Here is a 16,595-nt window from a genome sequence, read left to right on the forward strand (position 1 = left end):
TTACACAATAACCTCGCCATTGTTTGGTACTCTTTTAAAGTTACCTATGTACTTATGTTTGCTTCGAGCACAGTCAAGCTCCTACGTATCGTGTCAATCATTTTCACTCTTCAAATATTACCTTCCTATTGACGTTATGGTGATAAGAACCCTACGCTGACTATTTCAATAGTCCCAATTTTACACGTGCTGTGCATGCTAACTTATGGTGTTTTCTAACAGTTTTTTTTAGAGAAAGTTTCTTGTTTTATAAAAATGGAATCTCTTAATAGTATAGTTTGTTTTAGTTCCAGTTTAACATTAGCCAAAATTCACTAAACCGACCTTTGTTTGACTCGTAGCTCCCCTTTTACTTGGCGTTTTTGGTCAAACAATCTTGTCGACCTTTGATTTTTGATTTTGGATGATTTATCTCCATGTTTCCTTAATAGTCCAATCAGAACGCTTTGTAGTTCCTCGTCAACACTTCGTTGTACTACGTAATCACTTCGTAGTATTTCGTAAATACTTCGTAGTACTACGTAACCGCTTCGTAGTATTTCGTAAATAATTCGTAGTATTTCGTAAACAGTTCGTAGTACTTCGTAAACTCGTAGTAGAACTTCGAAAACACTTCGTAGTCTTGTAAATACTCTGTAGTTCTTCATAAACTTTTCGAAGTACTTCGTTAACACTTCGTAGTTCTTCGTAATTCTTCGTAAATGCTTCGTAATACTTCGTAAACTTTTCGTAGTACTTCGTAAACGCTTCCTAGTTCTTCGTAAATTCTTCGTAAACTCGAGCTTTTGCAAATATTTAAAAGACGAGTGAGTGGGTTGTATTCAGCAAAGAATGGCAACTATTTTCTGTTGCGCTAATATATTTATACATATTGAGGGCTTGTTCGTTTCACTTGTTTACAAATATTTGATCCATTGAAGGCAGTTATATAAATATAGAAAAAAATTTCAAAAAATTGATGAAAGATTTCATATACGAGTATATGTAAACTTTTAATTATTGTAGTTATTTTAGAATCTCGACATATTATTTATATGTACATATGTATATCATGTGAAAATGGTTACGGTATAAAAATTGTAAATATGTATCTATTTACCACAGCCTAAGTATGCCGAAATTTGTAATGCTTGAAAAAGTTAAATACCAGTTCATTGTAAAAAAATATTTAAATTCATATTTTAAGTGATAATTGAGATTGTTTAAAAAACAACTTAACTCCATTAAGCATATTTCCACTTAACTCCATAAAATTTAATATTTATGCACAATTTAAGCATTTAAAAACGTGTTTTGCAAGAAGCTACTTAGATTACGAATTTTCACAGAAAATACTCCCAAAATTTTTTTATAATAATACCATTTGCTGCTTGTTAATATGAAAATGCTAAGTCGAGTTAAATTGTTTTTATACTTTTTCACATAAATATCTGTAGTACATGTATATCGTCACCTAAAATGCAAAATGACGTAACATCACTTTTCAGTTATAAAATGGTTATGGTTTCGGCTATAAAATGGTTATATATTGGTTATCTCATATCATTTTGGTTATAAAATGGTTATATATTGGTTATTAAATTTGACAGCGATTGTCGATTTTTTTTTTGTTTTTGATGATACGTTGTTTTGCATTTTAGATGACGATATATAGTTATCTGGTCTGCATTTTGGCTTTAGTTACGTAACCAAATTGAAAATCATTATCTATATGCAATAAATATTGTACAATATTTATATTAAATTGTTAAAATATTTACGCAATTAAGTTTGAGGTCATATTTCTTGTATAATAGCAACCACCAAGTCAGAAATTTATTGTATTTATCAACATATTTGAAAATATTGAAAGCTTTGCGAATTTTCCATGCATTTTTACTAACCACTTAACGGTAGTAAGTAGCTTACACATATTGCGGTATCAATAAAAGCGGTCTGGTGTTAGACAATCACGCACAACAGCACATAAACAGAACAGAACACGCCAAGTAGTATGGCAAATATGCAAGCCACAACAACAACAGCAAGCAGTTTGAACGTAGTTTTGAAATTTTTACACAATTTTTCTATAACTACATGAAAGAAATACTCACGTAACGGTTGTTAAGTTGCTAACAGTATATATGTACATACATACAAATAGTATTTACATAGCTGGCTAAACACTACCCTTTGATATTAGAAAGTAAGTGCAAAGTGCCCCTGCCAAGCAAAACTTTATCCCCAGTAGTCACATTCCCCTTGTTACCCTTAATTAGATTTATATGTAGTAGTTATAAGTCTCATATTTTTGTAAGCGAGCGCCAAAAGAATGCGCAACTTGCTTAAAATTTTACAAAATTTTTTAAGTGATGCTGCTGCCATTTCAGTTTTGGTATAAATGAAAGTGTATTCAGAAAAAATAGCCGAGTTCGTACATTTTCTCAACTTAGCGCGTGTTCTTTTGCTGCTCGTTTACAAAAAAATGTGGCTTCAACTACTACTATTTTATAAAAGTTAAGCATTCTTTTATCCGTGATATTTTAATACTAACTTTTGTTCTTTATTTACTTCTCTTTTCAAAACTCTTTTTCCAACAATTTGCTCTCCTTCATTTCTACGACTTTTTCGAACTTTCTACTACTACTACTACTGTTTGAAAACGCACACCAACACACCGAAACATATGTACACACACACCAAACCATGTGCTGTCCTCTGAAATTATGCGCTAACCTCTTTTCGTACTTTATTTACATACATATATATTCAACTGATATATTTTTGCCCCTTCCTTTCAACATTACTTTCTATTGGTTTTTGGTAACTCTTCCGTTATTTGCGTACACATTTCCTTTCCACGCATTTCATTTCAATATTTTCTTGCTACTTTTAAACGGTAATTTTCTCAAAACTAAAAAAAATTAAAAAAAAAACAATTATGAATTTCATAATTCTGTAATTGTAAAACTGCACTTCTATTTCAAAAATTCAAAAATTAACTTTTTTATTTTTCTCATTTCATTTCTTTTCCAAAAAAAAAACGCAAAAAAATCACCAAAAAATTGAAAAATTTAAATACGAAATTTGTAAAACACCAAAATTTTTGCAAACACACCCTGTATGTCACTGAAATTTTTCAAAAATAAAAAAATATAAAACTGCATATTTGTCAATCAATCATCATCATCATCAACGACATGCTCGCCACCAACATCACCGTCATCAATGCAACAACAACAATATGAAATGTGAACATTTGAAATTTTCGATTGTATTTTTTTTGTTGTACTTTATTTGCATTGCACCCGAAATTCAATTGAAAATAATTTTAAAAAAATGCACTCAATAAATAACGGCAAATTAAATTGTTCAACAAACACCACGCAATTGAGAATCCAATGTGATTGTTACCAAAAAACCACACAAAAATTGTGATTTATTCTAAACACAACAACAAAAACTTAAATGTCTGTAAAATACATACCAAAACCAAAAGATACCATGGGGCCTGAAAAAAATCTGTTGGGGGCTGATAAACATAACCGTGCCCAGGGTAAGCTAATTAAATTAAATTAATTAATTTTTTAGTTTTAAATTATGCTTAGTTTTTGCAAATAATGTAATTAGTTTTTATGTGATTTTAGTTTGATTTAGCTGATTAGCTTTTATTTAACTTATTTTAATGAAAGAAAAAATTTAAACTTTTTCAAACACACAAAAATTTGAAAACTTAAAAAAAAAAGATGTTGGAATAAAATTAAATTTTTTTTATTTTTGGTTAACTAATTAGAATTTTTTTATGTGTTAAAATTTTTTTTGGAAATCAAAAATTTTAAAATCTTGAGAAATCATTTATTTTTAGTTGAATATTTTTTATTTGTTTTATGTTATTTTTATTTTTATCAATAAATTTTAACTTTTTTAATTTTTTGTCGGTAAATTTTTTAATAAATTTAATATTTTTCGTGTTTGTTGTTGTTAATTATTTTAATTTTTTATCTAATATATTTTATTGGATTCAGATTTTAAAAATTTCCGATCTTATGTCATTAAAAAAGTTAATTTTTAAAAGAACAAACATTTTGAAACTTTTTAAAAAGTTCAAAAAGACTACTTACTGTAGTTTTTAAGATTAAATTAATAAATTAATAATTTTTGTTTAAAAAGAATTAAAAAAAATAACTCATGTCAAAAAGCGTAAAAATAATCGTATGAAAGCTTTTAAGTTAAATGACAACAAATACAAAAATTTCTCTAAAACATTAAAATTTTAAAACTTTTTGAAAACAAAATTTTAAATATTAGTTTTAGTTGGTTAAATTTTAGATTTTGTTTTGTTTAAACAGAACTTGAAAAATGTTTCAAAAATAATCAATTTCGAAACCTTTTGAAATAAAAAATTATTATGTTAGATTTTTAGTTGATTAAAAAAAATGATTTGTTTGTAAAACCCAAATATTTTAAAATTTAAAATTTTATTTTATCTTTTTAAAAATTAGTTTTTTTTTATTTAAAAAAAAATTCAAAAATTTTTGTTTTTATTATTTCATTAAAAAAAAATAAATTTTTCCAGAAAAAGACATGTTGTTGCTTTTTAAAATAATTTTTTTTTTGTTTTAGATGTTAATTTTTTTGATTATTGTTTTTTTTTAAGAAAACTGAAAAGTTTTTTAAAACAAAAAATTTAAAACTTTTTGAAATAAAAAATTATTATGTTAAAGATTTTTATTTGAATTGAAACCAAAATCAAAACTTTTCTAAAACAGAAAAATGTGAAAAATTTTAAAAGTTTTAAAAATTAAAAAAAAAATTATTTGTTATTTTTTAGTTTAACATTTTTTGTTGTGTCAAGAAATTTTTATTGAATCGAAACGTTTTTAAAACTCAAAAAAAAATTCAGAACTTTCTGAAACTGGAATTTAAAAAAATTATTTATGCTTTTTCCATTATTAAAATATTTCAAAAGTGTTTCTTGTGTCAAAAATTTTTTGTTGAGATTTTTATTTTAGTTGAAGATTTTAAGTTTTAAGCAATTTTAATTTTTCTACATAATTTTGTTTTTTAATTTTTTAATTTTATTCCAATATTTTTCAAAAATCGATTTTTTTAAAACTTTTGAAAATAAACCTTTTTTAATTTTATTTTATTTTTTTTTATTTTTTTATTTTATTTTATTTTGTTTTTTTTTTTGTTTTTTTTTTTTGTAATATTTTTCTAATTTACTTTATTAAAACAAATTGAAAAAATGTTCAAAAATAAAATATTTTAAAACTTTCTGTAAAAAAATTTGAAATGATTGTATCAAAAAGTAAAATTTTTTTGTTTTAGTGTTTTTTTTTAAAGATTTGTAAACTTTCTCTCAAACGCAAAGATTTTAAATAATGTAAAAAAAATGCAAACAAATTATTGTATTAAATAATGTTTTTTTATGTAATTTTTGCTTTAACTTTTTATTTTTACGTTTTTAAAACACACAAAAATTTTGAGTAATTTAGAAAAAGAATTGAATAGAAATTTTTTCTTTTGTTTACATGGTATTTTATATTTTTATTATTTATTTATTTCTTTAATGTATTTTTGTTATATTTATTTATTTTTAACTATTATTTTTTTAATTATTATTTTTGTTTGATTATAATGTTTTTTTTAATATTTACTTTCACTAAACCTCAGTTTGTAATCGCCAAAAAAATTAGTGTGCTAATTGTTTCTTTTCTTTTTGGATATATAACATTTGTTTATTTGTTAATTAAATATAATTGTGTATATATTTATTTGTAATTATTGTTTCGTGCAATAAATTTATTGGAAACTTATATTTTCGCTAGTTTTTTATGCGCACTTCGATTAAGTTCACGCCGATTTTGCTTATGTTTGTATATATGTATGGCGTTTTTTAGCAAATATACGCACACACACACCCATACTGACACATATACGCATTTATATATAGCTGCTTATGTGTGTGTGGCTGTGTGTGCGCTCATTATGTGCCTACGTTTGTTTGTTTAATGTTAAATGTTTGTTTACATGTTCTCCTTACCCAATAATTGAACAACAACAACAATTTTGATTTGTTATTGCTATTTGATTGGTGTTTTTTAGTGTTTCCTTGTTATGAAGTGCTTAACGTTTAAATGCAAAAACTAAAAAAAAAACATAAATTAAAATAACAATACTAAAGCAACAACAAAAGCGAAAAATTAAAAATACAACAACACAAATAATGAGAAAATTCTTTGAGAATTTGATTTGTGTACGCACAAATGCCACAGATAGTGAAGTAAAGTGTTTGGGCGTGTCAGAAGTGCTTCTTCGGTTAGTCACTGTTGACCTTTTCGATCTGCCAGCCGTAAATCAAAGCAGACCATTCGTCGAAAATCTGACTTATGTGTATGAGCGATTTTGCAATCAAAATAAACATGATTCATATGCCTGCATAATTTACGCGTTTTAATAAAAATATAATTATTTTGCCTTTCACTAACTGAAATATAGCCGATTTCATTTTTTGTTGGTTAAAATAAGTTATTGAGGAAGTGAAGTGTAAAAAATTTGTATGAAAATATTTTTATATAATCAAAAATTTCTTAAATGTCTTTACTTTAATGAGAACATTGCAATGTTAAATTAAATATTTTACTTAATTTTTTTTTTTTACATGTGGCATCCCTTTTTAAAAATTGGGTTAGTTTTAAGTCGTCCCAATCCTCTGTAATTTGATACCCATAGTGCACAAATTAGTTCAATTTAACAGGTTTATTGAACTAAATTTTCGAAAATGGTGGCAACCTTCCTCCTAATTAAATTTCAAGTATCCACTTTTCTAAAGAAAATGGTTTTGATACCCATATTATATTAATTAGTCCAATTTACCAGGTTTATCGAACTAATTTTTTTTAAATAGGTGGCAACTTTCATTAAAATTAAATTTCTTATATACACTTTTCGGAATATGGTTTTGATAGCATATTGTAATAAATCATTTCTATTAGCAATTTTATCAGATTAGATTTGGAAGCAGTTGGCAACACTGCTCAAAACTTTATTAGTTGGAAATGCTGCTAAAACTCCTTAGTTTTTACCAGTACTGCTCCAACTAGTTTATATAAAAAATTAATTATTTTATTAAAATTTAGTTTCAGCTGTAAACTTTATTAAACATGGTTTTTGTTAGCCACATTCTAATAATTCTTTTATATTAAACGGTTTTTTCTTATAAAATGTTTAAACAGGTGGCAACTCCGCCTAAAAATATCAAAATAAGTAAGTGCTCTCAAACCGCTATGGTTGATACCCATATTTCCCTAATTTGTTTATTGATTTTTATGATTTGTTATTTAGTTTTTGACAGGTGGCAACATTCATAGAAAACGTAATGTAAATTAATTATGTGATCGTTTCGATACCCATTGTGCCACAAATCGTCTGTATATATTATATAAAGTGAAGGGATTTTTCTAATAGGTTGGCAACGCGGCCAAAAATTTCGTTTAGTGAAAGTGATCTTAAAAATTTTAGTTAAGCATCGATTTTGTTAGCCACATTGTAATAATTCTTTTACATTATAAAGTTTATTCCTATAAAAATTTTAAACCGGTGGCAACTCCGCTTGAAAATATAGTTTTTCTAGCAGCTATGGTTTGATACCCATATTGCCCTAGATTGTTTGATAAATCACTGTTATTAAAATGCAATTTATATCGGGTGGCAACGTTCATAAGAAACGCAACTGATAAATAAATTATATTACAGTTTTGATACCAATTACAATTCCGCATTGTGGCAATCGTCTCTATTATCAAAACTAGTGAAGTTAATTTTTTAAACAATTGGCAACACTACCAAAAATTTTCGAATTACTTAAGTGATCCTAAACTTTTTTGTTAAGCAAATGATTTTGTTAGCCTCATTTTAATAATTCTTTTACATTATCAATATTATTGATTTAAATTTTTTTATGCAGTGGTAACTCTGCTCAAAAAATTGTTTAGCTGTGAGTGCTTCTCCAACTCCTTGGTTTGACACAAGTTTTGTCCTGCTTTGTTTATTTGGTCAATTTTATTAAATTACAATTTTGAGCAGATGGCAACGTTCACAAAAAAATGTAACTGAAAATGTATTAAAAATACCATATTGTAATGTCGTTTATATGATCAAAAATATTGATTTCAAATTTTTAAACCAGTAGCAACTCTGCTCAATTATTTTGTTTTTGTAAGACCTATTAATTCTCTTTAATTTGGTAACTGTATTATAATTATACCTAATTATTTAGACTTGTTAAACAAGTGGCAACACTGTTAAGTAATTTTTTTATTTCAATTAAAAACTACAATACATCAGCCAACGCAGCAAAATAATAGAAGAGAACTCTAATATCTTCTAGATTTGGTAGGACCGTGTCACTTCCACGGTAGTGAGGTCTACATAATCGGTAATGATTCGAATTTATAACTAGCTAAGTAGAGTGAAATCGTCAGTATTTATCTAAAGTTTATGTATCGCCTCTACAAGTTTAAAAATAGCTCCGAAAAATATAATCAAGAACAAAGCTTCGAGCACAGCACCATCTATAGGAGAAGATCAAGTCGCTGGCAAACAAAAAATCGCCAGATTATGAAAGAAATTTGATCGTCAAGATCTTTAATGATAAGCACAGACTCTGCTACTTTGCTCTGTAATGGAAATGTGCTGAGATAATTTTGCTTCCTGATAAACCAGAGCATCTGGCCAATTCATATCGACTGATTAGCCTGCTGGTAATTAATTCTATAATATTTAACAATATTTTTGCGTAGATCTTTGCCTCTGCTGGAGGAAAAATAACTCATTCCGGATCTCCAGCTTTGTCTCAGAAAATTTTATGACACAATTCAACAATGTCACTAGGTAGAACACTTTATAACTAATGCCACGGAAAATTGTAAATACTTTTCTGCAGTTTTTCTTGATTTCATTAAACATTTGACAACGCCAGGCAACCAGGTCTGTAATCTTAGTTAAAGGAAAAACTCTCATTGAGTGATGCTAAAGTCATACTTGTTGAGACGGATCTGCGATCCATATGCACTGGTGTATCTTAAGGCAGCATTCGTGATTAATTTAAATTCCATAATTAAGGCTACCTATGCGGATGCACTGCTGACAAAAGAGCCCAGCTTAGGTTTAGGTCTACGCAGCTTTACTGACTCTTAAGGTCCAAGATCCCACCTCATTCTAAAAAATAAGCTACTCATATATAAGTCAATAAAAACGCCAATGTGGTTTTATGAAATTCAAATCTGAGGCAGGTCAACTAGTTAAAATTTGAAAGGTTTAAAAACAAAAGATATACATTTAGGCAAAGTACAAGTCGTGTGTAATTTTGAGACTATCTCAGAATTGTTGCAAATCGGATGCAGATTGGGTCAGTTAATATTTTCGTTTCTCATTAACAATATCAACGCTATATATGTAACTTATTAATGACATATAAATGGTGATCCATTTCGAGTTTCCCTACTTTTTTAAAGAAAAATATAGAAACTTCAAATTTAACTGGGAATGTTTATTATCATTATCAAGAACATTCTTTGGCATTTATTACTTAAAAATTGCCTCTTTCAATTTCGACTGGTAGCTGGCGAATGACGCCCGTGATGTTTTGCTCCAAGGCCTTAATCGATGCGGGAAGGTCCGCACAGTCTCACGGTGTGATATCACAAGATCTTGGTGTCCAATCGCCCAAAACTTGAAATTATCTGCTCTCCAAAGTGTTTTCTCAATAAATCCATTGATTGATGCGATGTGTGCGAATTGGCGCCGTTTTTTAAAACCAAATGTCGCCAAAATCACGAATTTCAATTTCAAGCATAAAATTGTCGGTTATAATGGCGCGATAACGGTCACCGTTGAATGCTACGTTCTCACCTGCATCATTTTTGAAGAAATGAAATGGTAGCTATTGAATCTCTTCAGGGTGCTCTTCTGTACATGTCTCTGTGAAAGCGCACTTCCTCTCTCTTATGTCAAAGCTTTAGTTCTTTGTAGTCTGTAGAGTAGAGTGTGTATTCAGCCTCGAGTATTAACATAAGCAGCTATCTACCCGTGGGGTGTACTCACACCGTCACCTAGCGTCTAATTAATTGACTTTAATTAATTGCTCGATTTGCCTTTTATTTCTCTCTAGAGCCTTTTAATTACGCGAATTGTACCGCGTGCAAAGTGAGGTCGGCCATACTATTTTTACACCAATACATACACGTAGAACTAGTCTATAAATAAATGAAATCAATTCACTTGCATCGCAATGCGTGCTTCTTGTAATTTGTGGTTAATTTAATCTAAGCCTTGATCTTCGCTTGGACTGTCAAGTGATTTTTTTTGGAGAAAATATTCTTAGGTGCGCCAATACGCGCTGCTCTTGCGTACCTGTATATGTGTTTCCCCCTAGTCTGCCTACTTTTTATTAAAAATTAGCCTTTCCTTCTCCTCCTTACACTTATTTTATGCTTTTGCGTTTGTTCTTTAATTGATTTTATCTATTTCACTTCACTTAATTTTTCACATTTTTTTGCCGCATGCACTTTCCGTCTGTGCTCAACTTTTGCTGTTGCATCAGAGCAGTTAACTGTTGATTTCCTTTCTTAGTTTTCTTTCACTTTAAATTTTTTCTCATCTAAATTCTCCGGCGTTCGCTGAATTCATTGAGTTAAGTGTTGTTGCGTATACGCCCCGTGTCCGCCTTCAAAGCGCGCTCCGAGCTAAATGTCATTAGCCATTAAAGACTGCGTTTGCTTGCTACTTGGTATATATCTACAAGCGGTGCCTGTGTAACAACAGTTTAGCTCACCTTAGTGGGCGTGACAAATGTTTGTGCACCTGACTCGTAAAGTTCTGTTTTACCAATTTTGCGCACATTTTTCACTGTAGAAATTTTTTGTATTTAAACGTAGTATGGTATAGCTTAATGATTTAAAATTCAGTGCACACGCTTTCTAATTCCTTTTGATATCTTTTAGTTAGTAACGGCGTTTTCAATAAGGGCGTTACAAAAGTTTGGGATATCAATGAAATTCTTTATTCCTGTGATAGTACATTCGATGCCATTATGTGTGGAACTTCATTTCTTTTGCATGGCCACCACGAACACGCTTGCAGAAGTCCAGACGATGAACCCGATTTTCGACGGTTTTCAAGCATAAATCCGCCAATACTGCTGCAATTTCACATTCGATATTCGTAAGAAGTTAATCAATCGTCGTTGGCTTGTTGGCATAGACCATAGACTTGACATAGCCCTGTAGGAAATAGTTTAACGGCTTCAAAACGCCGTCACCAAACTTGGTTTTCAATAAATCGATTGTGACATTCGCTGTGTGGGTTGTGACGCCGTCCTGTTGGAAGCACATGTTGTCCAAGTTCATATCATCCAATTTGGACCAAAAATAATCGGTTATCATTCACAGGAACGTACCGGTCTTGATCATCCCGACCAAGTACGGCCCACAGACACCGCCGGCCCTTAAACCGCACCAAACCGTGAACGTGTGGATTGCTGCCGGACCATTAACACATATTTGAAATGAGCCTCATCACTGAAGATGATTTTTCGATGAAAATCCGGATCATTTTCAATTTGTTTCTCAGCCAAATTCACGAACATCCGACGATTCTGGAGGTCAAGCGGCGCCAGTTCTTGAGTCAATTTGGTCTTTTAAGGATGTGCGCCAAAATACTTTCGCAAAATTCGCCACAACGACGTCGCAGAAATGCTCAACGCTTGAGAACGACGTGTGAGAGACTGACACTACGGGCACTTCCTTGTCTCACTGGCACGGGGATATTTTGTACTGTGCCTGAGGATCCAAATTTTTCCCCTAGACGCTCAATTGTTGATCTGAAAGGATGATTATGACGATCATAAAATAGACATAGCGCTTTTAAAGTTGAGGCCACTGACTCCGAATTTCGGTAGTAAGTTTTAATAATTTCGATTCGTTGTTAGAACGTACTTATATATTTCCATAATAAAACAAACCTTAATGAAGAGAAATATCAAAAAAAAAAACGGAAAAATATGGCGTCGTTTGCTGTGTATCGGTCTATGTTTGCAGCGTGCCTATTGAAAAACCCGTTATATAGTAGCGACTTTTGTCGAGTTTTGCATAGATCCGAGCCAAAGAAGCTTGATTTCTACCAAGGTCATCTATCTACTACACCTTTAATGGTATCTGTTTGCAGATTTGAAGCCTTAGATTACATTATTCGACAATAGTTGTCAATCCAGCATTAAGACCGAAGTTTTAAGAGGAAAACAAGTTGGTATTCATCAAATGGCCGAAGGTGCTAAACTTAGCAGCAGTCGGACACGAAAAGAGCAATCGAGTACCGTTGTGGTATCAACTGTGGTCTACGGATATTACAATTTGCAATTGATGAACATAAAATTTGGTTTTAGGTCTCTAGCGTTCAACCAAACCCCAGAGTTATCGGAGTTGCCTGCCATAACAAGAACTTCACGTAAGCCCCAGCAATTACGCAAATTGCTTCCACAATTACTTATGTTGGCCGCAAGCAAGCGATTGACACTCTTGGCGCTGCCAACACAGTTAATAAGCGCTTAAGAGCTTGGCAACGCAGCGCAGCGCCAAGTCTCCCCAAGGCGTTTGGCGCGCTTAGGAGCATCGCAGTTGCCCAAAATTAAAGGGATGCTTTAGTAGCAACAAAAACATACATATAGCTAGTTAAGCAACTAATTGCATCACGCGCATGCCACATACACATACGAGCACTGCGAGTGGCAGCGACTTTGACAGACAAATGTGTGCGCGAAACCGAGCGCAAGCCACTGCGGATGCGGATGCGGACACGGATATAGTTGTGGCTGTGCGAAGATGCGAGCGCTCCTTGTTGCTGCCGTAACGGATGTGTCACGTTATTTATTGCAGTTCTGGGCGGAAGCGGATATGCATATTTACCATGTGCATGTGTGTGTATGAGTGCGCGCGGGAGTGTTGGTGTCATGTTCCTCCCGCTGCAATTTATAACTTTTCATTCCACTTCACATACGCGCTCATCTGTTGCTGTCACGCGCGTGCTTCTCGCCGATAAACTCAGCGCACTGCCTGCAGCGGTGGCAAGCGTGTGCGGCATTATGCTGTGTACTGTCTGTCTGTCCGACCAACACGCTCAATGCCAAGCAAGTAAACTCAATTTAGACAGCATCGACGCGCCAGCTTCGCACAGTCTCAGCGAAACGGGCGCTGCACAAGCAGTCAAAGGGCGGCGCACATGTTCGCGAGGCGGGAGCCGAATGCAGGGTAAATGCATGAATGCTCTTCTCCCAACTGTCTTTGTGTGCATGTGTGAGTGTGTGTGTGTTGGTGCGCAATGCTACCGATTTGATGCCATAACAGCGCGATAAGCGGATTGTCAATTTTAGACAACGTCAGGAAAATGTTTACTCAGTGTGATTATCAGCTGTACACACACACACACACACTCACACATACATACGAATATTTAGATGCCCTACAACAAACACCCGCACCTAATTTTACAATGTTTGTGTTATTTTTATTTTATTTATAATGTGTACGCTAAGTCTACCTCGCTGACGTCTGTCTAGCTGCTGGAGATGATCAAAACGGTGGCAGCGCATCAGCCCGAACTCACTTCAGTGGAAGCGGCGGCCGTCAGAGCTGCTAACCTTGTGGGAATTTCGACAGCGAGTTTAAACGTTGAGGGGCTTTTATTTATATTATTTATGTTTAATTACAAGTCACTGCTGGAATAAACCCAAATTTAGTTAAAGATTAGATAAAAATGAAATATTTTAATAAATTAGTGCGAATATTGAGATTTAAATTCAGTTGGCACTAAAATGGAAAAATAATAATTTTAAAATATGAATATTACGGAATTTTATAAAAGTACGTTTTTTTTCTAATGCTTCAACAAAAATTCATTGAGAAAAAAATGCAATTTAATATCTGTTTAGATAAGCTTAAAAGCGCTACGCAGAAGTTCGCCAAATATGTCTGATTTTAATACCAAAAACTAACGACGTACAATTTCCTAGAAATGGTTTTAGTGATATAAAATTATATATTATAAAGTCATTTTTAAACATTTCATTAATTTAGATATTTAGCAGCCACAGAAATTTCGAGCAGTAATCTAACTGAATTCAGCTTTCACATTTTTTGTGAGCTTTTTAGCAAAGCATTAAAAATTTATGTAGTTATTAAAAACAAAAAAAATAAATTAAAAAAAAACGTAAAAGCTCTAACAAAGCTTTTTTGAGTTTAAACTTTTTACAGAAAGTGTAGTATCGATTTCATGTTTACGCTGAAAATTAAACTCATGTTAAAGAAAGCTTAAAGGCTCTAATAAAGCCTTTTTTAAGTTTACACTCTTTAAAAAATTTTAAAAGCTTTTGCAGAGAGTTTGATAACTATTTCGTGTTTTGCGTTGAAAATTAAACTCATATTGAAAAAATATAAAAGCTCGAAAAAAGCTATCTTAAGTTTACACTTTCTAAAATAGTTTCCGAAGCTTCTGCAGCAAATACATTCATGTTTTGCGCTAAAATTGAAACGCATGTTAAAAAAAAACCTTAAAAGTTCGATTAAAGCTTTTTTAGGCTTAAACTTTTTAAATTAGTTTCAACATCTTTAATCTAAAATACAGTAATGATTTCACGTTTTTCGCTAAAAAGGAAACTCATGCTGGAGAAATATAGAAAAAAGTTTGAAAAAAAGCTTTTTTAAAGTGTCATTATTACTTTCTAACATAGTTTCCAAGAAGCTTCTAAGCAGCAAATGAGAATTTCATGTTCTGTCGCTTAAATGGAAAACTCACAGCTAAAATAAACTAAAAGCTCGAAGAACGTTTTCTTAAGTTTACACTTTTTAAATTAGTTTTAACAGTTTTAACCTAAAGTATAGTACAGATTTCATGTTTTGCGCTGACAACGAAACTCATGTTGGTAAAAAGTAAAAGCTCGATAAAATCTTATTTAAGCTTACACTTTCTAAAGTAGTTTCGGAAGCGTCTATAGAAAATATAGCATTGATTTCGTGTTTTGCGCTGAAAATGAGACTCATATCTGAACAAAACTTTAAAGCTCGCTCGGAGCTCTTTAAAAATTTTACATTTTAACAGAAAGAAAAGTATCGAATTCTTGAAAAAATGTTCAGTATTAAATATTAAACTATATAAATTAAACCGAAATTGAAACTGATAAGGATAACAGCTTGAATAAGCTTACACTTTTTAAAAGAGCTTTTCAAATTTCAACCAATTCAAGATCAATTCAATCCAGATTAAATTAGGTTAATGCGTTTATTGTGAAATTTTGGCATTAATCATTATTTTTCATTTGTTGGGACAATTAAATTATACCTAAATGTCTAGTGGTTAAAAATTTAAGGCTGACGAAATCTTATCATTTCACAAGTTTATGAATTTTATAAAAAATCAAACTCATTTTCGACATTATAAAAATTTGGTTGAAATAGTGATTTTTGATTGAAGGCACATGAAGCTTCTAAAAGCCCAAAATGCTTCAAAAAGCTATTTTATTCACTACAATATATTTACCGAACTTATAAACTTCTGCTTATTGGAATTATTGTGAGATATTTCACAGACATTTTGAAAAGCACTAAGTTCTGAGTAAATTCAAAGAAAGTCTTTCTAAAAGCTTGTAAAAGCAAAAGTTTGAAGCTTTTTAGATTACTGTGGCGGAATGAACTTAACTATTTTAAGAATGTTTTAAGGCGCTAAAAGACAGGTCTTTATTTTATAATTTCACCAAATTTTTTTCTTAACCCAAATTGTCAAGTAAAATAAGTGAAATATATTCCTTTCCTGTGAAGCTCTCTGAATTAAACTCCATTATTTATTGCACTATGCTATAATAAAAGTTAAACAGTTTTTATACTTTTTTTATTGTAGTTTGTTATCGGTATTAATTAGTGAGCTTTTACTATATTGCTGAAATATTATCGGTAAAACTTCTTTAAGCATTCTAAAAGATCCTAAAGCGTAACCAGTTGATGATAACTTGTAAAAAATCAGAGCATACTTGGCTGAAAAATAGGCTTCTTCTTTGAAAGCTTTCAGTGATGTCTCTCATATAAAAGCTCTATTAGCTCTATGCTGTAGTATAGATTATGAAAAGAAACATTAGTTTATTAAGAGAAACATTCTTAACATTTTAAAACCATAAAAGATAGTATTTAAAAAAAAGCTTTTGCTCAATTTAAAAGCTCTGGACTAAGAATTTTTCAACTTCAAATATTATTATCTTCTCTCCATTATACGCATTGGTTGTGGACCTATAAATAAAAGGTAAACAATTCCCTGTAACAAAAAGTGTGTAAGAAAGTTGGCAACCCTGGCTTTTTTAGTATAACTCGTTTTGCTAATCTGAATAAATAAACAAAAAAAGGTAAATAAAAACAGCAACAGCTTCTGCACTTCAGTATGCATCCATAAATACTTGTTGTGTGTGTGTATGCAAGGCAAACCCCTCCATACACAAATAGTTCTAAAACTAGTGGAAGACTAGTTTATTTGGAATGCCTTTGGGATGATAGTGTTTCAAAATGCTCCATTTCCGT

Source organism: Bactrocera tryoni, chromosome 5, assembly GCF_016617805.1.
Source record: "Bactrocera tryoni isolate S06 chromosome 5, CSIRO_BtryS06_freeze2, whole genome shotgun sequence".
Classification (NCBI taxonomy): domain Eukaryota; kingdom Metazoa; phylum Arthropoda; class Insecta; order Diptera; family Tephritidae; genus Bactrocera; species Bactrocera tryoni.